Source organism: Phocoena sinus, chromosome 10 (genome assembly GCF_008692025.1).
Source record: "Phocoena sinus isolate mPhoSin1 chromosome 10, mPhoSin1.pri, whole genome shotgun sequence".
NCBI classification, from domain to species: domain Eukaryota; kingdom Metazoa; phylum Chordata; class Mammalia; order Artiodactyla; family Phocoenidae; genus Phocoena; species Phocoena sinus.
Window position 1 is genome coordinate 17,953,580 of NC_045772.1, and position 23,905 is coordinate 17,977,484.

The window sequence follows — 23,905 nt, forward strand, 5'->3', positions numbered from 1 at the left end:
AAGCCCACGTACAGCAACAAAGACCAAACATAGCCAAAAATAAAAATAAATTAAATAAATAAATTTAAAAAAAGAAACAGCCAACGCAAGAGGGACACTCTGACTCTCCTTTCTGTCTCACTGAAAATAGGAAATCAGTCACTCACGTGAAATGTTCACTCCTTGCATCTAGAGGTAGAAGGACACCCTTAACGCAAAAGATAGGGAATTTGGGGCCAGGAAGCCTATATAAACAAACTCATTACTTCTTTAATATACTACCCCAAGCCCAAACTCTGCTGATAATCGTCACTAGTTGGGCACCCAAAACCTAAGTTTCTTTGTCCTGTCAATTCCTCACAAATGTATTGTTTCTTTGTCTAAAAAAGTATAAAAGCTGCCTGCTTTGGCCACCTCTTGGGTACCATTTCTATGGGATCTCCTTGTGCATGAATTAAAATTTGTTTCTCTTTCTCCTGTTAATGTCTTGTGTCAATTTTATTATTGGTCCAGCTATAAGAACTCAAGAGGGGTAGACTGGGAAATTTCCCCCTCGCCAACACTCACCACCCAGTTCTACAAGGGTTAAGTCGGAACCCAATTCAGTTGCCCACCAACCTGAGGGGAATTCAGGATGGAAACAGGATGAAGCACTCCTGCTTTAGATAAACAGGCCCTGAAATAGCTAGATGCATATCTCAGGAAGAATTTCAATGACCCCAGATTCTTGCATCTTCTCATATTTAGCTAAGCACTTAAACTTGAGATAGCTGTTCTTTGTGATTAGCAGTAATCTTTTACCAAGATGTATACTTGACAGTGTGTATTTCCTAGCCAAAAAAAAAAAAAAATCATATATAAACGGGTCTCTCCCCTACTTCTTTGGAGCAACTCCTCAGAGCTGACTGAGTGCTGTCTCTGGGCTATAGTCCTCAATAAGACCCTGAATAAAACTTAAACTCACAACTTCTATGTTGTGTGTTTTTCTTTAAGTCGACAACACCTACACCTTGCCATTGGCTCATGACCTGCTTTCTACTTTAAGAAAAGAGAATCAACCAGACAGAACTCCCACCTATTTCCTTTTTTTTTGTTTTTCGGCTGTGCCATACGGCATGCAGGATCTTAGTTCCCCCACCAGGGACGAACCCGTGCCCCCTGTATTGGGATCAAGGAGTCTTAATCACTGGACTGTCCAGGAAAGTCCCAAAGTCCCACCAACTTCCATCTCAACCACCAAGCTGCCATATTCCCCACCTTCGCTCTTGATTTAATGAAGGCCAGCCTCTCCACTTGTGTGCGCATTTTCATCTTTTCTTGACTTCTCAGCCTTCGATAACTTCACTCCTCCCATTAGCCTCCCTCTCTGGCATCATCAGTTTCTTGTTCTCTACCTGATCATTCCCATCATCATACAAGCACACTGTAATGTTCCCATTTTTTAAAGTCTCCCAAGATCCCATATGCCCAATTCCAATAGTTACCACCCAACATCATTTCTCCCCTCACAGGGGGTAAAAAAAATTTTTTTGGAAAGGATTCTTTGTACCCTGAGAATAAAGTAGGGTAGGGAGGTCAGGAAAGATCTAAGTATATGGCACTCGAGCAGAGACCAGAGTGAGATGAAGGAGCAAGACTTAAGAGGGGGAAATCTTTCTAAGCAGAGGAAACAGGAAACAGCTCCCTAAGCTGGGAGCCTGCCCGATTTGTCCACGGATCTGCAAGGGAACCAATGTGTCTACAGCTCAGTGAGTGAGGAAGAAAGTGGTAGGTAGTGAGGTCAGAGGAGTAGCCAGGGGTCAGATCCCAAAGGCCATAGTCAGAAATTTGGATTTCATTCTTAATGTGATAAGAAGCCAAAGTGTCACAAGAGAGGAGAGGGAAATGATCTAGTTTGTATCCTTAAAGGATTGCTCTGCTGTGTGGAGGAGAGACTAAGGTAGGGACTCTGCGTGGAGGAACACAGACCAGTCAAGAAGTTACCGTGGTGGTCCAAGCTGAGATGATGACGGTTTGGATTAGTGAGTTGAGAACATATATCTGAAGATAAACCTAATTAGTTTTACAGATGGATGGAACGAGGGGTGTAAAAGAAAGAAAAGAATCAATGATGACTCCAGGGTTTTGGCCTTGGCAACTGGGTAGATGGGGGCACTCCCTAATGAAAAGGGGGGATACTCAGGGAGGAGGAGAAAAGATGGGAATGGGAGAGATGGAAAGCAATAGTTTGGGACAAATGCATAGTATGGTTTGAGAAACCTACTGTTATCCAAATGGAGATTTTGAGTAGGTAGTTGGTATGCAAATCTGGAATTCAGGGGAGAAGTCAAGGCTAGAAATAAAAATTGTTAGTCAAACAATAAACAATAAAAATTGTTAGTCAAATATAAAAGGTATTTAATGACATGGATATTGCATTGTAGATAATGTTGGGGTTTTCCAGAGAAACTGAGAGAGAGAGAGATTTTTTTTCTTTCTTTCTTTCTTTTTTTTTTTCTGGCTGCGCAGCATGCGGAACTTCCCCAACCAGGGATAGAACCCATGCCGTCCCTGCATTGGAAGCGTGGAGTCTTAGCTGCTGGACCACCAGGGAAGTTTGAAAGATTTATTTTGAGAGAATGACTCACAGCATTTGGTGGCTGGCAAGTCTGAAACCTACAGAACAGGTCAACAAGCTGGAAATTCCAGCAGTCTTAATGTTGCAGTCTCGAGTCTGAAGGCAGTCTGGAGGCACAATTCTTTCCTCTGCAGGAGACCTCAATCTTTTCTCTTAAGGCCTTCAACTGATTGCAGGAAGCTCACTCACATTATGGAGAGTAATCTGCTTTACTCAAAAGTCTATTGATTTCAGTGTTAATCACATTAAAAAATAGCTTCACAGCTACATGTAGACTGGTGTCTGACCAAACAACTGGGTACCATAAAATCAGCCATCACATCATGCGACTAGATGAAATTACCTAGTAAGTTAATGCATTTAGAGAAATGAAGACAGTCCAGGACTGAGCCCTGGCAAAGTGCAAAGGAGAAGGGTCCAGCAAAGGAGGCTGAGAAGGGAGGTAGGAGGAAAACCAAGAGAATGTGCTATATCAAAAGCCAAGGAAGACGTGCTCCGAAAAGGAGGAAGATCAATTTTATCAGGTGCTGCTGAGAAAACCTGCAAGATAAGGACTGAATCATGGAAGTTATTGCTGACTTTACTGAAAATGATTGGGGGAAAGAAAGCCTAAGTAGAGGCCGTTCAACAAGAAACAGAGGGCTTCCCTGGTGGCGCAGCGGTTGAGAGTCCGCCTGCCGATGCAGGGGACACGGGTTTGTGCCCCGGTCCGGGAAGATCCCACATGCCATGGCCGCTGAGCCTGCGCATCCAGAGCCTGTGCTCCGCAATGGGAAAGGCCACAACAGTGAGAGGCCCGCGTACCCGTAAAAAAAAAAAACAAGAAGAAACAGAAAAAAAGGACAAGGAGGTAGTAAGTATAGCCAACTCTTCCAAGGAGTTTTGCTATAAAAGCAGAAAACAATGGGATTTTGTCTAAGAAGGAAGTTATTATAGCATGTTTCAATGCTGAAGAAATAATCCAGTAGAGGAAATTTGGTGATTTCCAAAGAGGAAAGGAGCAAGATGAGATCTGTAAATTACAGAGGCAAAGTACTTTGACTATATACATCTATTATGCAGCAGACTTAAGTCAAATCTAGGTTCCATCACTGATTAGACAGTCAAATTACTAAGCCTCTCAGCTTTCTCATCCTCTTTCTACAAGGTCCTCTGTGGTCCATCTACCTCTTTATCTCACCCAAACCTTCCCTCCGTCTCTATGCCCCAGCCATTAGCCTTTTTTCAATCCCTTTAATTAATCTAACCACAGGCTTTGCTAACTCCCAATCACTCAACACATCTTAGTTCAAACATGTCTCAGTCACATAAGCCAAATCCCCCTATGAAATGCTCTTGTGTTACCATGTATTCTTTCTGATTAGTACTTACCACAATTGCAGTTATATTTTTAAGTATGGTTATTTGATCAATGTCAGCCTCCCCCTCTAGAACAGCTTAGTTCAATAGAACTTTCCATGATGATGCAAATATTCTATATTAGCATTGTCCAACCCAATAGCCTCTAACCACATGTAGTTATTGAGCAAATAAAGCATAACTAGAGCATATGGGGATGTAGCTCAGTGGTAGAGCGCATGCTTTGCATGTATGAGGTCCTGGGTTCAATCCCCAGCATCTCCATCTGATTTCTCCTTGTTTAATCCTTGGAAAATATGGCTAGTGCAAGTGCTGATCTGAGTTTTAAATTTTATTTATATTTAATTAATTTAAATGTAAATAGCTACATGTGGACAGGGATCAGGATTATTTATGTTCACCACAGTGTTCCCAGCACTTAATATAGTGCCCACACTTAGTAAGTGCTCAAAAAATGTTTGTCGAAAGATTCGATCTGTACAGTGGGACTATTACTAGTTAACTTGTAGATTTCTTATTTTTCTAAGAGGAAAGGAAAAAGAGTCTTTACATAGTAACTGTCAAAGATTCTCAGTCCTCTTATAAAGGTGAATCTGACCTTCAAGAATTTGATCAATCCCAGAGGGTGCCTGAGAACATATTGGGTATCTGAATAAAATAACACCTGTAATATGCCTAGGAGTGTGCCTAGACTTCACACAGGGCAAGCAAATAATGGTGTAGGGAAATTGAGGAAGCAGGTGATATTTGAACCATACCTGGAGGAATAATAAAGGTAGTAGTAATGGCAGTGGGAGTAATACCTAAGAATTTTTCAGTGCTTACCATATGCCAGGCATAAACTTGGGTCTTTACATGGCTAATTTAATCCTCACAATAATCCAATGAGTAAGATACCATTATTTCCCCCATTTTACAGATATCTGAAAAAAACCTGAGATATAAAGAGGAAAATTATCTTCCCATGGTCACCTAGCTAATAACTGGCAGAGCTGAGACTGATGCCCAGCCCTTGGCTATTACCACGATGCTGTTCAACTCTTTTTTCTTTTCTTTTTTTTTTTTTCAGTATGTGGCCTCTCCCGTTGCGGAGCACAGGCTCCGGACGCGCAGGCTCATTGGCCATGGCTCACGGGCCCAGCCGCTCCACAGCATGTGGGATCTTCCCGGACCGGGGCACGAACCCGTGTCCCCTGCATTGGCAGGCGGACTCTCAACCACTGCACCACCAGGGAAGCCCCTGTTCAACTCTTGAACGGAATTTTTCTAGGCAGAGGGAGCAATAGGCACAAAGACACAGTAGTAGGAAAGAAATGGTGTGTTTTTGCATGACATACAGAAACATAAAGGGAAATGAAACTATAAATATATGCTGGATTCAGTTTGGGGTTCCCAAGGCAGCTAAGTGTATGGCTCTTTCCCCTACATTCTCAGTTAATTTTTAAAATCATCCAAGTATTACACCCACATTATAAAATTAGAAACAGAAATTCTAGGAAGTTAAGAATTTTGCCAAAGGTCACAAAGCAGGTGTGTTGGAGATGGGATATAAATCTAGGTGTGCCTATCTCCAAATCTATTGTTTGTCTTACTACTCAATAATGTATAGTGAGGTAAGGGCTAAAAAAAAAGGCAAAAAGAACATGCTCTAGGGCCAAAAAAAAAAAAAAGATTAATTTTCTGACAAGAGCCAGGTCAGAATTCATCCATGAAGCATCTACCTGAAATCCTGCTTGGGGCACCAAGATCTCTGTGAAGCCTTCTCTGATCAAACAGAATTAGTTACTCCTTTATTTCTTATGTCAAGCTACAGAAAAGCTGTCTGTTTACATGTCTGCCACTCTCAGAACTGTCACTTAGTGAGCACCTCTGTGCCAAGAGCTTTACATGTTCTCATTAATCCTCTTACTCACCCTTTGGGATACATATTATCATCTCCATTTGCAGATGAGTAAACCAAGGATAAGAGAGTGGCCAAAGTTCTGAGAGCTAGTCCAGGACTTATGTCCTCATGCTCTTTCCTCTCCACCACAGTCATTTTCACTCTGGGGGCTGGTTTTTGCACCCCCCGTACTTGGCACAGTGCCTTCCCCATAGTAGGCAGGCACTCACTCAAGGTTTGAATTCAACTGGCAGGATAGCAGGCTTTCGAATGTTCATGAAGTAAAGAGAAGAGAGTCTAAGGTGTCCTGGTAAACCAGCTTTGGGTGGCAGTTGCGGGGAGAAGCCCTCACTTGTAGCATCTGTCAGTTTCTGTGGTATAGATACCCCCACTTTGGCTGATTTCAAGCTACAAACCTGCCTGCAATATTCCTGAACGTTTAACCATGGCTCTCTTGTGCTGGTAAGAGCCAGCTCCAGCACACCATCTAAAAGCTCAAGGTCATCAGGTACAAACTACTTTCCCTCCTACATGTCTTCTGCACGGCAGCTCTCTACACTTAGACTTCACTGCAACCCCAAAAGGATAAGGATTCTTCTACCTCTGCTAAAGCTCACCTTTATTAGAGCCCATGACCTATTCTAATTCCAAGTACTCTTAGGGACTCCACATCCCTTAAACATCCTCTTCTTAACTTGCATCCATGACCATTCAATATTTAAGCCTTCTGTCCTCAAATCTGCCCAGGTCTCCTCTTTTGTGAATATTTCAGCTGATCTCACAGCCTCATCTAGCTTTCTGCTGACAAGCAGTATGGCCCAATAGTTACGGGAGCCTCCTCTGACATCACATAACCTGGCGTTTCTGCTGACAAGTGGCATGCCCTTAGGCAAGTTCCATTACCTTTCTGTGCCTCAGTTTGCTTATCTGTAAATGGCCATAAAAAATAGCACCTGCATTTTATGTGGCAGTTGTGGAAATTAAATGAGTAAGTAGATGTAAAGGGCTCAGAATGTGGTAGGTATTCAATATTTGAATTATTATCATCATTATGTCCTTAGGCATGGTACAAATCTAGGAAGACCTCAGTGTGGTTAAGAGTTTGGATTTTCTCCTTTGACAATTTAGTTATTCACAGTAACTGTTAAAAATGTGTTACACTAGGGGCTTCCCTGGTGGCGCAGTGGTTGGGAGTCTGCCTGACGATGCAGGGGACACGGGTTTGTGCCGGGGGGGCTCCCGCGTGCTGTGGAGCGGCTGGGCCCGTGGGCCGTGGCCGCTGGGCCTGCGCGTCCAGAGCCTGTGCTCCGCGGCAGGAGAGGCCACGGCAGTGAGAGGCCCGCGTACCGCAAAAAAAAAAAAAAAAAAAAAAAAAAATGTGTTACACTAGACTCCGTTTAAAACTTAATTCAAGGGGGTAACCTATTCATCTTTCTTTTAATTAGCAGTCTATTGTTAAGCATGCCATTTTTCACAGTCATCCACTCTCATTGCTCACAGCTTGTTCTTTCTCTGGTAGAAGAAAAATGTAATTTTCTCAAACAACTTGCTAAAAGAAATGGAAAGACATGAGGAACTTAAAAAAAAGTTCCTCATGTCTTTAATCCATTTTGTATCACATGTACATACATGCATAATGTACAAACACTAGTGCAGAAACATCCCCCTCCTGCATTCCATTTGTTTTAGGTCTCTCAGCGTCCCATTTCAATTCTAGAGGAAAGAAAACCTTTTTAATCTAGAAAACCAACTGGCCAGCAGAACCTCAGGAGGTACAGGCTTTATTGCAGTCAAGCCTCAGATGTCTTGTCTTATAAAACTGGAGATCAGCCACCCTCACCACGAGCCAAGGGGTTGTGTGAGTATTAATTAATAGTCATAAACAGCTTTTAGATCTTACAGATGAAAGAAGTGCCATATACTTTATTATCATTATTAACCTCCAAATTCTTAAACCCTATTAGGTAGTTGACATTGAGAGGAACATCCCCCTCTAATTCTCCAAGAGCCCAAATTCCAGAATCCCAAGAGAGTTTATGACTACAAATCGTTGGTGGAGGGCTATGTTCACCCATAAAGTAGCCTTGAATATTCCTGATTGGCAGAGCTGATTTGAACTAAGAGTGACCTATGTCTCATTTATAACTTGTATTATTAAGACCAACTTTCCCACTCTAAAGACAGATGAGAACATTGTGGTTCTCCACCAGAATATTTCTGAATTCATTTATCTACAGATTTACAATGCTCACTTAATCTTTCAATAATCTCAGGAACTCTTTTGAGGCCTTGTTGCAATAAAGGAGGCTGGACTACCTCCTACTCATCTTGATAGGGTTCAATGTTACCCATTAAGTGAGTTTACTAGGCCTCTAGTTCAATGTTCAGTCATTGGCCTTTTTTTTTTTTAAACATCTTTATTGGAGTATAATTGCTTTACAATGGTGTGTTAGTTTCTGCTTTATAACAAAGTGAATCAGCTATACATATACATATATCCCCATAGCTCCTCCCTCTTGCATCTCCCTCCCACCCTCCCTATTCCACCCCTCTAGGTGGTCACAAAGCACCGAGCTGATCTCCCTGTGCTATGCGGCTGCTTCCCACTAGCTATCTATTTTACATTTGGTAGTGTATATATGTCCATGCCACTCTTTCACTTCGTCCCAGCTTACCCTTCCCCCTCCTCGTGTCCTCAAGCCCATTCTCTACGTCTGTGTCTTTATTTTTGTCCTGCCCCTAGGTTCTTCAGAACCATTTTTTTTTCAGAGTCCATATATATGTGTTAGCATATGGTATTTGTCTTTCTGACTTACCTCACTCTGTAAAGTCATTGGCCTTTCTAAGAAAACAAAGTATTTTCCAGCTTACTACCATCATGTGATGACCTTAGTATGGTGCCTCTATTCTTATAATTGAAGTAGAAGAAAAATGTGTGGAAATTATTGTACTAATCCCTTCAGACAAATCAACCTCAGCTGTTCCACAGGTGAGCAAAACCAAGATGTTACTAGAAACACGAACTGGATTCTTGACTTTCAGCTTCCTAAAATAATTTCATTTCCCCATTTTCTTATATGGCTAAGTGACTAAATTCTGGCCAATAGGATGTAAGCAAAGTGTCATGTGCAACATTCAGAAAATGATCTTAAATGGAAAGGACATGCTGTCCTTCAACTCTTCTTCCAACTGATGGCTGGACTTTGGGCACTCATCTTGGGACATAAGATGGAAGACAAATGCTGAGGACTGTGGAACATGAAAATAGGAGGACTCAACATTGGTTCCAACACTGTAGAGTGCCATAAATGCCCTGGACACACTACCCCTATCTAAACTAAACTTCTTTTAGGTGAGAGAGAAATAAGCTTACATTTAGTTTAAGCCACTGTTATTTTAAGTTTGCTGTCACATGTGGCAAAACATAATCCTAACTGAAACATTTACATTACACTATAGGAGACACTTACATTTACACTATAGGAATTTTTAAAATAAATAAATAAATAAAGCAAAGGAAGAAAAAGAGTTATTCAAAATTTCACCATCTGGATGCAATCAAGATCTAACTCTTGGCTCAGTCCGCAGACTTTCCCTGAGTGCTTCTATTTTTTCCCACAGCTGCAAACCTCACCTATAGATTAAACCTTTCCAAATCTGTATCTCCCACTCATCCAGACCTATATACCTACTAGCCTATATATCCACATTGGACAATCACAACATGTCCAAAACCAAATTCATCATCTTCCCTGGTCCAAACCCTGTCTCCTTTCTCAATGACTGATACTACCATCCTCCCTCTTCACGGCAGAAACTGAAGCAGCTTGCCTGACTTCTCCCTCTGCTTCAGCCAATGCTGGATTGTGATCATCTGTCTATTAAAACCTCCCCCTAAGGAAGAACCAGATCTTATTCACCCGTGTTTCCTCAGTACCTACTGCATGGCAAGATAGATGCACAATATTTGAGTGATTATTTATATTTTGTGCCTTTCTTTCCAGTCTTTTCCTACACTTTTTCAAGCAAGATATGACTATTCTATAAAAACTATTTTAAACTCTTTGTTTTTTCATTAAACATTATAGTACTGAAAGTTTCCCCATGCTATTAAATATTCGATGTGAATCTTTTTTTTTTTTTTTTTTTTTTTTTGCGGTACGCAGGCCTCTCACCATCGTGGCCTCTACCGTTGCGGAGCACAGGCTCCGGACGTGCAGGCCCAGCGGCCATGGCTCACGGGCCCAGCCGCTCAGCAGCATGTGGGATCTTCCGGGACCGGGGCACGAACCCGTGTCCCCTGCATCAGCAGGCGGACTCTCAACCACTGCACCACCAGGGAAGCCCTATGTGAATCATTTTTAATGGCTGCATAATATTACATGAATTAGCAGCTACTACTAAGCACTGACTATGTGTCAGGAACAGTACTAGGCATTTTACATACAATCTCACTTTATAGATAAGAAAACAAAGGCTCAGAGGAGCAAAGAGTCCTCTACTTGTGGTGACTATGACTAATAACCCACAATAGACAATGAGCCCATGAAAGGCAGAACTCATATCCTTTATGTATAAGAGCAGGCCCTCCAATATTTGTCAAAAGAATTAAAATAATCAATAATTTACTAGAATGTGTATCTGGCAATTAAAAAGATTTATCTTGCCTTAAAAAAAGCTTAATCTATCCTTTTCATATCTGAATACAATGGGAAGAGGACATTAATTAAACACCATGTTAGATGCATTACAAACACCCTATTTAATCCTAACGACTCAAACAGAGGAGTAACACTATCCCACCTGCATGGATTTGAACCCAGGTCTGCATAATACAAAGATATATTTTCTACTTCCTATTTAAGAGAAATCCTTTTATAAAATGTGTAAGTTGTTTTCTTAAATAGATAATCAGCTTCCCTACTTGCCTTGCATTCATTCCAAAACAGAAATTTACTTAAATAGAAGTATATATGTATGGATTCTGATGTGACTTCTATATAACCATTGGTCTCCATCCTCTTGATCCATTTATACAAAAGCAAAGCACACATGAGGGGTCCAACCAATGCAGTGGTTATTTCCGTAAATAGCACTAATACAGGTGTAAAAACTGGCCTGGTGTGTGAGGCGTGTGTGTGTGTCTGTGTGTGTGTGTGTGCATGCATGTGTGTAGAAATTAGTGGGGAGTACCATGTCCAGTAAGATCATAAGCACAGCTTAGATCAGAGAACAGTTCAGCATTGATTAAGAGCCTGGCCTTTGGGCCAGATTCCCTAGTTTCAAGTTCTAGCTCTGTCACTTACTGGTTGTATGACCTTGAGCAAGTTCTTTAACCTCTTTGCCTTTATTTCCTGTTCTGTGAAATGGAGAAAACAGTAATATCTCGCAGAACTGTATGACTGAATTAGTACACTTGAAGTGCTTATAGCAGTGACTCATAGAAATTGCCATATAAGGGTTTCCTGCGAAACATGAACAGGTAATAGAAATAACAATAATATAATATATGGAAAAATTTTGCTGCATTAGTAATCAAAGAAATACAAATTGAAATAAAGCTATATTTTTTTACCTCTCAAATTGGCAAACGATAATTTTTAAAAACCTATTATTTCTAAGACTCACTAAGAACAGGGAAAACTCATTGAACTTGTGGAGTTATCAATTAGTACACATCACTTAAAAGGCTCTAGAACTTTAGAAATGTTCATACTCTGACCCAGATATTCATTCCAGTAATTATCCTGAGAGATAATTCTAAATACAGCAAAAACTTTATGCCCAAAGAAAAATATTTCTAACTTGTTATTCCATAATAGCAAAAAATTGGCAACAGATTATTTGTCCAACCATAGTGGAATGGCTAAATAAAAATATTATATGGAATATTTCATAACTGAGAAAATTATTAAGAACTTGTAATAACATGCAAACTATTTTAATAATAAAACAGAATACAAGATACATAAAAGATACACAAAAATATTAATAGTGGTTATCTCTGGATATAACTATGTGTTATTTTTGTATTTTATTATAACGCAGTCTCTATATTTTCTCAAATGAACATTTCTGCAGACCAAACCAAAATGCTTAAGGAATATCTTAAGCCTCATTCATAAAACAAACAGAACAACCTCCATGGATCCCCACTTCCTATAGGATAAAGTCTCTTTACTTTTCCACTTTTATCTCTGATCGTTCTCTCTGTCAGGCCTCCTTACTACATTCGCTCTAAATGAACAAGCCGTGATGTTTTCTAACTTGTTTTTGTTTACGGCCGTGAATTCCTCCCTTACTACTTTTTTCCACTGGGAGAACACCTATCAACACCCTATCACAGCTACTCTGTGATCCCACAGCCTTTAGAAGAGAGACAGATACAAATAAGCAGAATGACCTTAAAGAACGAGACTGCCTTATTCATCTTTTTCTCTCCAGCCAGTGCTTGGCACATTAACAGGTGCCCAAAACACATCTGCTGAACGAATAAGCATCAGTACCAAAGTGGTGAGACCTGAGCTAGCCTGGGCTCCTCTGCCTGTAGGGGCTTTTATTTGTTTAAGGCAAGCAATCTCTGAAGAGGCGACTGGGGAATCAGACAGGCCTGGGCTTGACACAGCAACACTGAGCAAGCTACTAAAATGCGGAGCATCTTCTTCCTCACTTGCGAAACAGAGTTAAATCCAGCAACCCCACAAGGTCGTTGTGAGGACTGAGTGAGAGAGGTGTGAAACACTGGCATTAAAAAGGAATGTTAGTTCATCAATATATCTCAAATGTTAGTTCCTCTCCCTCTTGCTGAAGGCATTAAAGCCGTGCCTTCTATAAGCAGCCAGGGGACAAGGATGATACACCTCAGAACCCCTGGGCTAGTAACATATGGCATCCAGATCCATACTTTCAGCAAACTGTCACACATGTCCTCTCAAACCTTATATCTGCTTTCCACATCGACAGCTGAAGAATGGTAGCAGCTGCCAGACCAAATTAAGATGATTACCTTGATGTTGTCTGTTACTCAGATCAAAGTCACTGCGCAGACACTCAAGACCAAGATACAAGCTTTCGTGTATCAGCCAGCCCTGTGAGTGGCAGCCAAGGTACAGCTGCCACGGTGGCAGGTGGCAAACCTCCGGGTACAACAGCCATCCTCACATCTAGGAACACCTACCATAGTATCAGTGCCATGAAAACCATACACAAGGCAGGTAGCTCGAGTCACGAAATGTTCTGAGGACGGAGGCAGTGGAAGTAGAGGGGAGGGACCAGGAATTACCAGTGGGTTCACTGGCAAGCCAACTATCCTATTAATACTTTTCCATGCTTTGTTTCCTCATCGTATGAAGGTGATATTACCTACCTCACTGATGGTATTTTGAAGATTAAATACGGGAGCATGCATAAGCCTCTGGCACAGGGAGGATAGGATTTGTGACCATTACCACGGCCCAAACACAGATACTAATGCCATGCCTTCCGGTGCTGAGTGCCCCTCTCCAACACCAATCGCGATAGATCTGAGTTCACCTTGACAGTTGTTCTCAAATAATAACCTTAATTCATATACACAGGCTCAAAATTGGCCCAAAATAAGGAAGAAAACCCAGTCTCACAAAGACAAGTAGTTAGAAAAAAGAGAAATACTTAATAGATTTTTCAGATAATTGTGGATATTCTTTTTTGATACTACACCAAAACTCAACAAGTGGTGGTTGATTAAAGGTTAGGTGCAGTGTGGAATCTGAAACCATGTGGATAAGGTTTTCATACTCTATCACATTAAAATGCATTGGTCTATCTTACACTTTGAATGACTCTTTTACCCATGAATGACTTTGTAAGATCATACATTCATCATTAAGAAAATATTCATTCACTAAGCTATGCAGCTCTTCCAAATACTGACATATTTCAACCAGAATATTTTTTAAAAATTATATTCATAAATAGTACCACCAACCTCATCAGAAAAGTCCTTAAGTATTAAAAAGCTATTGAGCTCACATGGCAGATACAACTTCCCAAATTCTAATTTTCATGTGAAAGGTCAAATGTTATCATTAGCAACAAACACTGTCAGTTGTTTTCCTTGAAGTGACAGACTTGTTTTGTTCATTTTGGGGGAAATGCCTGCCAAGTACTCAAGTTTGAATAACCATAGTTTGACTGTCAGTTATTCTTTCAAGTATATATGGTGTTCCATGAAAAAAGCAGCTGGTTCAGTTTGCAACACAAACTATTAATTGCACAAGCGCTTCTTCTTGAGAAAATCATCACACTCCTTGTGGCAAAACACTTTATGCATTCTTTTCTCATCACACAGAATATTAAAAAGATGTATACTCAAAGGGTTGAGATTTAATAAAGTTAATAATGTTTATGACTTCATCGAGAATAGTCTTAAGTAAAATAGACATTTTCTTTTACTGTGTGTGTGTGGTGGTGAAGAATATAATATAAACTAGTATAGTTTGGTACCCCTAGTTTGATTCATGCTAAGCCATCAGCAGTTTTACCCACCATTGCTTTGCACCATCAATGAAAATGTCAAAACAGTAATGGTAAATAACATTTCAACATTATTATGAAAAGTTTTGACCTTGAGTATCCCCAAAGGTCACAGGCACCCCCAGAGGTCTGCAGACCACATTTTGAGAACTGCTGGCTTACTTTATAAATCCTGATCTGTCCCTGCAAGCTGGGCAGACTGTGAGCATGAACAGGAAGAAAGCTTCTTATGTGTGATGAGGCAACAAGTGAGGACACAGAGCACCATCCACTCCCTCATCTAGTAAGAGGCTCCCACTCTTCAACCACAGACAGCTTCAACCTATCCCAATTCACATACTTTTTAAGCAGGACTTTAGCAAGGGGGGAGTGGGAGCTCCCAGCAGTGACCTATATATCTATGGCTCACAGGGCGAGAGCTTCCTGTCTGATTAGTGTTGCCAGAATCAAAATTTCAGAGAAGTTGATGCTTGCCTTAATTGATCTCCCATCCACCTTTTGGCACCCTTGCCAACCTCCTTGCCTTCTGACTCATGCCCCTCAAGCACCTGGCACATCCATCCTGCCTATCCTCTTCCAGTGTTACCTCCCTTACTTTTCCCATCCTTAATGGACATGTTCATTTGCTTTATCTTGTTAGTTTAATTACCTTTTTTTTTTTCTAATTCACACCAAGTTGCAAGTGACTTAACTTTCCCAGGAAAACTTTTATTTTTAAAAGGCTACTTTTTGGCCTGAATGAAATTTTAATTATTGGGATTTCCTTTCATATACTATGGAGTGTTTAGGAGCAAGAGTCTTCCTTGATGGAATGATAGAAAGCTCACGTTAGGAGAGACAGACAACATGGTATTATGGAAAGAACATAGACTTTTGAATTAGGCCTGGGTCCAAATTACAGATATATTAGTTATATGACTTTAGGGAAGTTTTTTGACCTCTCTGGGGCTCAATTTCTTCATCTGTAAAATATAGATAATCTCTTCTTGTAAGGATTAGTGACTTTGTATATAAACCCAGCAGAGTCCCTAAGAAACAGCAGGCATTCAATAAGAGGCAGCTATTATCTGGTCTGTGTTGGGGAATCTGTCTTTAGAAGCATCAAATAATAGTTTCCTGCCCCACCACTACCTCCTTTCTGCTGAGCCTAGAAATGAGCTTTCTATCCTAGTTACCATGTCTCTCCCTAGCTGAGTCTCTTCTCTATTGTTTTATTCCTTTGGAGACTGGGCTGAGACTATAAATGCTTAGGACTCTGCTTCCCCAAGCTACTAGGCCTGAAGATTACCTATACTTCCTGATCTGGAAGGACCCACTTTCTAGAAGAGAAATGATGATGCTGGCCACTTGATCAGATTCTTAATAATGTTTGACTGCTGAGTCCTTGGGATTTTCTGACCCATGAACAAAAAGCATGATTGCCCTGGTCCTAGGAAGAGGCTATCCACTTTCCTCTACCTACCTTTCTTCCCCCGGGATTTCTAACCATATGCAACTATTTCCCAATGGTTTCTTTCATGGATCTTTATCATTACTGGTCTTTATATGTTCTTGCCACAGTTTCTAAATACATCTCAATTTATATTTAATTAAAATATTATTTGATATGACTTTCCAGAAAGGAGGCAAATTTGCAAAAATAATAAAGTTACCATAAAACTAGCAAATACTGTACCTGTAACTAGACTCAAGGTTAGTAGAAATAATGATTTCAACAATAGGAAACTCAGAGTAATACCAAGGCTATAAACTAAAGACTAAAGGTAAATATGATTAGTGCTAGGGGAAAGCCCTGCCTAAACAGTCAAAAAGAGGAATCAACTGGTAAGAGCTTGTTAAACAATAAAAACCTCAAGGAAGAGAAATAAAAACAAGACAGAACAGATTAAATAAAATGTACAGTCATCAGATATAATTTACATATTAAACAGAATCTTACCTGCTTGATCAAGTTCTAGCAAAAAATAAGGAACAGATATAGATTTAAATAACTTCTTTACCTGGAAGAAGTTGAAAAACAAGGGGGAGAATGTAAAAAAAAAAAAAGTTATAACCAACAGTAGAGTCTCTTGCCCACGTTTGTTACTTTCCTCCTCAATCAGCCTTCTCCTCTGAATACTTTCTAGTTCATTTTTATGTAACCCACAAGATACTCCCTGTTAACAGAAAGGTATTTAAGAGGGTATTTGAAATCTGTTGATTCTAATCTGTTTTCAGTGATTCACCTGTATGGCTCCATAAAATATATTTTACATGTTTAGTGACTCAGTCTACCCCACTATAAAATGGGTTTAATACTAACCATGTTTAAAAAGGCACCGGAATACTTAAGGTTTCCAAAACATCATGTGGCAACCCTGAGAAAAAACACATCCTACTATAGTCAATTATTTCTTTTTGGACAAGTAACTTTTAACCAACAAATCAGTTACAAAAGTCACATGAGCAAGGTCACATAAATTTTAATGGCAAACCCCCAAATTTTAAAGATAAGAATCCTTTCTAAGAATGATGGGCTATATAAAAAGGGACTTGAAGGAAAGGGCAAGGAAAGCTATAGCTGGAAGACTGCATGGACAAAAGTCAATTCATTTGCCAGTGCTCATTTTCTAAGACTAAAAATAAAAAGGTCATAACATGAAAGCATGGACTCTTAAGACTTCCTTATCTGCTTAGTTTTAAAAATAAAGCATTTGCAGTTTGTTACCAGAAAAAAAAGAAAAAAAAGTTTTCCAGATTTAGAGAGTACATCCTAAAAGTAAATCATCAAAATTTCAAAATTATCAAAATATGATAATATGTGAAATTTTAGAAAATATACTCTCTAAATTCCAGAGGACACATGACCCCACTTCGAGAAACTATTTTGTAGGTTATTTTAACTCTGATTAAACTTAAGCATTGTTCATTAGTATAAGATTAAAGATCTGTACTGAATATCAGAAGTACCAGTTTCTAGTGTATTTTTATTGATAAAAGTAGAGAATGGTAAATTTTGTCTGTAAAGTAGACACACTATGGAGAAATGGCAGTGGATCTGGATATCAAGCAGTGGATAAGCTGTAATGAGACATCATTTGCTAATTCCAACTGCATACTTCTGACTTCCCACTGAAACAAAAATCACATTTTCTGAAAAGGTTGGGGGGGGGTGTATCTTTGCTTATTTTTTTTTTTGAATTTTATTTTATTTATTTTTTAATACAGCAGATTCTTATTAGTCATCCATTTTATACACATCAGTGTATACATGTCAATACCAATCACCCAATTCATCACACCACCACCTCCACCTCCCCGCTGCTTTCCCCCCTTGGTTTCCATACATTTGTTCTCTACATATGTGTCTCAGTTTCTGCCCTGCAAACCGGTTCATCTGTACCATTTTCCTAGGTTCCACATATATTTGTTAATATATGATATTTGTTTTTCTCTTTCTGACTTACTTCACTCTGTATGACAGTCTCTAGATCCATCCAAGTCTCTACAAATGACCCAATTTTGTTCCTTTTTATGTCTGAGTCATATTCCATTATACATATGTACCACATCTTCTTTACCCATTCGTCTGTCAATGGGCATTCAGGTTGCTTCCATGACCTGGCTATTGTAAATAGTGCTGCAATGAACACTGGGGTGCATGTGTCTTTTTGAATTATGGTTTCCTCTGGGTATATGCCCAGTAGTGGGATTGCTGGGTCATATGGTAATTCTATTTTTAGTTGTTTAAGGAACCTCCATACTGTTCTCCATAGTGGCTGTATCAATTTATATTGCCACTAACAGTGCAAGAGGGTTCCCTTTTCTCCACACCCTCTCCAGCATTTGTTGTTTGTAGATTTTCTGATGATGCCCATTCTAACTGGTGTGAGGTGATACCTCATTGTAGTTTTGATTTGCATTTCTCTAATAATTAGTGATGTTGAGCAGCTTTTCACGTGCTTCTTGGCCATCTGTATGTCTTCTTTGGAGAAATGTCTATTTAGGTCTTCTGCCCATTTTTGGATTGGGTTGTTTGTTTTTTTAATATTGAGCTGCATGAGCTGTTTATATATTTTGGAGATTAATCCTTTGTCTGTTGATTCATTTGCAAATATTTTCTTCCATTCTGAGGGCTGTCTTTTCATCTTGTTTGTAGTTTCCTTTGCTTTGCAAAAGCTTTTAAGTTTCAGTAGGTTCCATTTATTTATTTTTGTTATTATTTCCATTACTCTAGGAGGTGGATCAAAAAAGATCCTACTGTGATTTATGTCAAAGAGTGTTCTTCCTATGTTTTCCTCTAAGAGTTTTATAGTGTCCGGTCTTACATTTAGGTCTCTAGTCCATTTTGAGTTTATTTTTGTGTATGGTGTTAGGGAGTATTCTAATTTCATTCTTTTACATGTAGCTGTCCAGTTTTCCCAGCACTACTTATTGAAGAGACTGTCTTTTCTCCATTGTATATCCTTGCCTCCTTTGTCATAGATTAGTTGACCATAGGTGCGTGGGTTTATCTCTGGGCTTTCTATCCTGTTCCATTGATCTATATTTCTGCTTTTGTGCCAGTACCATATTGTCTTGATTACTGTAGCTTTGTAGTATAGTCTGAAGTCAGGGAGTCTGATTCCTCCGGCTCTGTTTTTTCCCCTCAAGACCACTTTGGCTAATCGGGGTCTTTTGTGTCTCCATACAAATTTTAAGATTTTTTGTTCTAGTTCTGTAAAAAATTCCATTGGTAATTTCATAGGGATTGCATTGAATCTGTAGATTGCTTTGGGTAGTATAGTCATTTTCACAATATTGATTATTCCAATCCAAGAACATGGTATACCTCTCCATCTGTTTATATCATGGTTTTTTTTTTGTTTTTTTTTTTTGCAGTACGCGGGCCTCTCACTGTTGTGGCCTCTCCTGTTGTGGAGCACAGGCTCCGGACGCGCAGGCTCAGTGGCCATGGCTCACGGGCCCAGCTGCTCCGCGGCATGTGGGATCTTCCCGGACTGGGGCACAAACCCATGTCCCCTGCATCGGCAGGCAGACTCTCAACCACTGTGCCACCAGGGAAGCCCCTATATCATCTTTAATTTCTTTCATCAGTGTCTTATAGTTTTCTGCATAGAGGTCTTTTGTCTCCCTAGGCAGGTTTATTCCTAGGTATTTTATTCTTTTTGTTGCAATGGTAAATGGGAATGTTTCCTTAATTTCTCTTTCAGAATTTTTATCATTAGTGTATAGGAATGCAAGAGATTTCTGTGCATTGCTTTTGTATCCTGCAACTTTACCAAATTCACTGATAAGCTCTGGTAGTTTTCTGGTGGCATCTTTAGGATTCTCTGTGTATAGCATCATGTCACCTGCAAACAGTTATAGTTTTACTTCTTCTTTTCCAATTTGTATTCCTTTTATTTCTTCTTCTTCTCTGATTGCCATGGCTAGGACTTCCAAAACTATTTTGAATAACAGTGGTGATAGTGGACATCCTTGTCTTGTTCCTGATCTTAGAGGAAATGCTTTCAGTTTCATTAAGAATGAGGTTTACTGTGGGTTTGTCGTATATGGCCTTTATTATGTTGAGGTAGGTTCCCTCTATGCCCACTTTCTGTAGAGTTTTTATCATAAATGTATGTTGAATTTTCTCAAAAGATTTTTCTGCATCTGTTGAGATGATCATATGGTTTTTCTTCTTCAATTTGTTAATATGGTGTACACATTGATTGATTTGTGTATATTCAAGAATCCTTGCCTCCCTGGGATAAATTCCACTTGATCATGGTATATGGTCCTTTTAATGTGTTGTTCGATTCTGTTTGCTAGTATTTTTATGAGGATTTTTGAATTGATATTCATGAGTGATATTGGTCTCTAATTTTCACTTTTTGTAATATCTTTGTCTGGTTTTGGTATCAGGGTGATGGTGGCCTCATAGAACGAGTTTGGCAGTGTTCCTTCCTTTCTAATTTTTTGGAAGATTTTGAGAAGGATGGGTGTTAGCTCCTCTCTAAATGTTTGATAGAATTCACCTGTGAAGCCATCAGGTCCTGGACTTTTGTTTGCTGGAAGATTTTTAATCACAGTTTCAATTTCATTACTTGTGATTGGTCTGTTCATATTTTCTATTTCTTCCTGGTTCAGTCTTGGAAGGTTATACCTTTCTAAGAATTTGTCCATTTCTTCCAGGTTGTCCATTTTTTTGGCATAGAGTTGCTTGTAGTACTCTCTTAGGATGCTTTGTATTTCTGCGGTCTCTGTTGTAACCTCTCCTTTTTCATTTCTAATTTTATTGATTTGAGTCCTCTCCCTCTTTTTCGTGATGAGTCTGGCTAATGGTTTATCAATTTTGTTTATCTTCTCAAAGAACCAGATTTTAGTTTTATTGATCTTTGCTATTGTTTTCTTTGTTTCTATTCCATTTATTTCTGCTCTGATCTTTATGATTTCTTTCCTTCTACTAACTATGGGTTTTGTTTGTTCTTCTTTCTCTAGTTCCTTTAGGTGTAAGGTTAGATTGTTTATTTGAGATTTTTCTTGTTTCTTGAGGTAGGCTTGTATAGCTATAAACTTCCCTCTTAGAACTGCTTTTGCTGCATCCCATAGGTTTTGGATAGTCATGTTTTCATTGTCATTTGTCTCTAGGTATTTTTTCATTTCCTCTTTGATTTCTTCAGTGATCTCTTGGTTGTTAAATAATGTATTGTTTAGCCTCCATGTGTTTGTGTTGTTTACGTTTTTTCCCCTGTAATTCATTTCTAATCTCATAGCGTTGTGGTCAGAAAAGATGCTTGATATGATTTCAATTTTATTAAATTTACTGAGGCTTGATTTGTCACCCAAGATGTGCTCTATCCTGGAGAATGTTCCGTGCACACTTGAGAAGAAAGTGTAATCTGCTGTTTTTGGATGGAATGTCCTATAAATATCAATTAAATCTATCTGGTCTATTGTGTCATTTTTTTTTTATTTTTTTATTTTTTTATTTTTTTATTGTGTCATTTAAAGCTTGTGTTTCCTTGTTAATTTTCTGTTTGGATGATCTGTGCATTGGTGTAAGTGAGGTGTTAAGGTCCCCCACTATTATTGTGTTACTGTTTATTTCCTCTTTTACAGCTGTTAGCAGTTGCTTTATGTATTGAGGTGCTCCTATGTTGGGTGCATATATATTTATAATTGTTGTATCTTCTTCTTGGGTTGATCCCTTGATCATTATGTAGTGTCCTTCCTTGTCTCTTGTAACATTCTTTATTTTAAAGTCTATTTTATCTGATATGAGTATTGCTACTCCAGCTTTTTTTGATTTTCATTTGCATGGAATATCTTTTTCCATCCCCTCACTTTCAGTCTGCATGTGTCCCTAGGTCTGAAGTGGGTCTCTTGTAGACAGCATATATATGGGTCTTGTTTTTGTATCCATTCAGCAAGCCTGTGTCTTTTGGTTGAAGCATTTAATTCATTCACGTTTAAGGTAATTATCGATATGTATGTTCCTGTTACCATTTTCTTAATTGTTTTGGGTTTGTTTTTGTAGGTCCTTTTCTTCTCTTGTGTTTCCCACTTAGAGAAGTTCCTTTACATTTGTTATAGAGCTGGTTTGGTGGTGCTGAATTCTCTTAGCTTTTGCTTGTCTGTAAAGCTTTTGATTTCTCCATCGAATCTGAATGAGATCCTTGCCGGGTAGAGTAATCTTGGTTGTAGATTCTTCCCTTTCATCAATTTAAATATGTCATGCTGCTCCCCTCTGGCTTGTAGAGTTTCTGCTGAGAAATCAGCTGTTAACCTTATGGGAGGTCCCTTGTATGTTATTTGTCGTTTTTCCCTTGCTGCTTTCAATAATTTTTCTTTGTCTTTAATTTTTGTCAGTTTGATTACTATGTGTCTCGGAGTGTTTCTCCTTGGGTTATCCTGCCTGGGACTGTCTGCACTTCCTGGACTTGGGTGGCTATTTCCTTTCCCACGTTAGGGAATTTTTTGACTATAATCTCTTCAAATATTTTCTCAGGTCCTTTCTCTCTCTCTTCTCCTTCTGGGACCCGTATAATGTGAATGTTGTTGCGTTTAATGTTGTCCCAGACGTCTCTTAGGCTGTCTTCATTTCTTTTCATTCTTTTTTCTGCTCCGCAGCAGTGAATTCTACCATTCTGTCTTCCAGGTCACTTATCCGTTCTTCTGCCTCAGTTATTCTGCTATTGATTCCTTCTAGTGTATTTTTCCTTCCAGTTATTGTATTGTTCATCTCTGTGTGTTTGTTCTTTAATTCTTCTAGGTCTTTGTTAAACATTTTTTCCATCTTCTCGACCTTTGCCTCCATTCTTTTTCCGAGGTCCTGGATCATCTTCACTATCATTATTCTGAATTCCTTTTCTGGAAGGTTGCCTATCTCCACTTCATTTAGTTGCTTTTCTGGGGTTTTGTCTTGTTCCTTCATGGGGTACATAGGCCTCTGCCTTTTTATCTTGTCTATCTTTCTGTGAATGTGGTTTTTGTTCCACAGGCTACCGGACTGTAGTTCTTCTTGCTCCTGCTGTCTGCCCTCTGGCGGATGAGGCTATCTAAGAGGTTTGTGCAAGTTTCCTGATGGGAGGGACTGGTGGTGGATAGAGCTGGCTGTTGCTCTGGTGGGCAGAGCTCAGTAAAACTTTAATCCACTTGTCTGCTGATGGTGGGGCTGGGTTCCCTCCCTGTTGGTTGTTTGGCCTGAGGCAACCCAACACTGGAGGCTACCTGGGCTCTTTGGTGGGGCTAATGCCAGACTGTGGGAGGGCTCACACCAAGGAGTACTTCCCAGAACTTCTGTTGCCAGTCTCCTTGTCCGCATAGTGAGACACAGCCACCCCCCGCCTCTGCAGGACACCCTCCAACACTAGCAGGTAGGTCTGGTTCAGTCTCCTATGGGGTCACTGCTCCTTCCCCTGGGTCCTGATGCGCACACTACTTTGTGTGTGCCCTCCAAGAGTGGAGTCTCTGCTTCCCCCAGTCCTGTCAAAGTCCTGCAATCAAATCCCGCTAGCCTTCAAAGTCTGATTCTCTAGGAATTCCTTCTCTCGTTGCTGGACCCCCAGGTTGGGAAGCCTGACGTGGGGCTCAGAACCTTCACTCCAGTGGGTGGACTTCTGTGGTATAAGTGTTCTCCAGTTTGTGAGTCACCCACCCAGCAGTTATGGGATTTGATTTTATTGTGATTGCGCCCCTCCTACCGTCTCACTGCGGCTTCTTCTTTGTCTTTGGACGTGGGGTATCTTTTTTGCTGAGTTCCAGTGTCTTCCTGTCGATGATTGTTCAGCAGTTAGTTGTGATTCCAGTACTCTCACAAGAGGGAATGAGAGCACGTCCTTCTCCTCTGCCATCTTGAACCAATCTCTTCTCTTTGCCCTTTAAAACCCAGACTTCACAGTAGGATCACAGTGGGATGTGTTATGTAACAAGCAGGAAACTAACTTTATGTAGAAGTCAATTTCCTTGTGGGCAATTCCAATTTGAATTAATGCATTACTCATCCTAGAGAGAAATATGAATTAATCAGGCCAAGTACAAATATAAAAACAAAGTTTCACCATTCTGACTCACTCACATCACAACTGCTA

The 23,905-nt window shown here is 39.7% G+C and overlaps 1 protein-coding gene and 1 non-coding gene across 2 annotated transcripts in view; one reads left to right on the top strand and one right to left on the bottom strand.

Annotated features, from left to right (window-relative positions):
* The window catches only part of TXNRD1 (thioredoxin reductase 1), a 131,415-nt gene that overhangs the window by 74,897 nt on the left and 32,613 nt on the right, over positions 1–23,905 (bottom strand). The window lies entirely within an intron of this gene.
* On the top strand, positions 4,148–4,219 carry TRNAA-UGC. The gene has a single exon. It is a non-coding gene; the product is annotated as a tRNA-Ala (tRNA).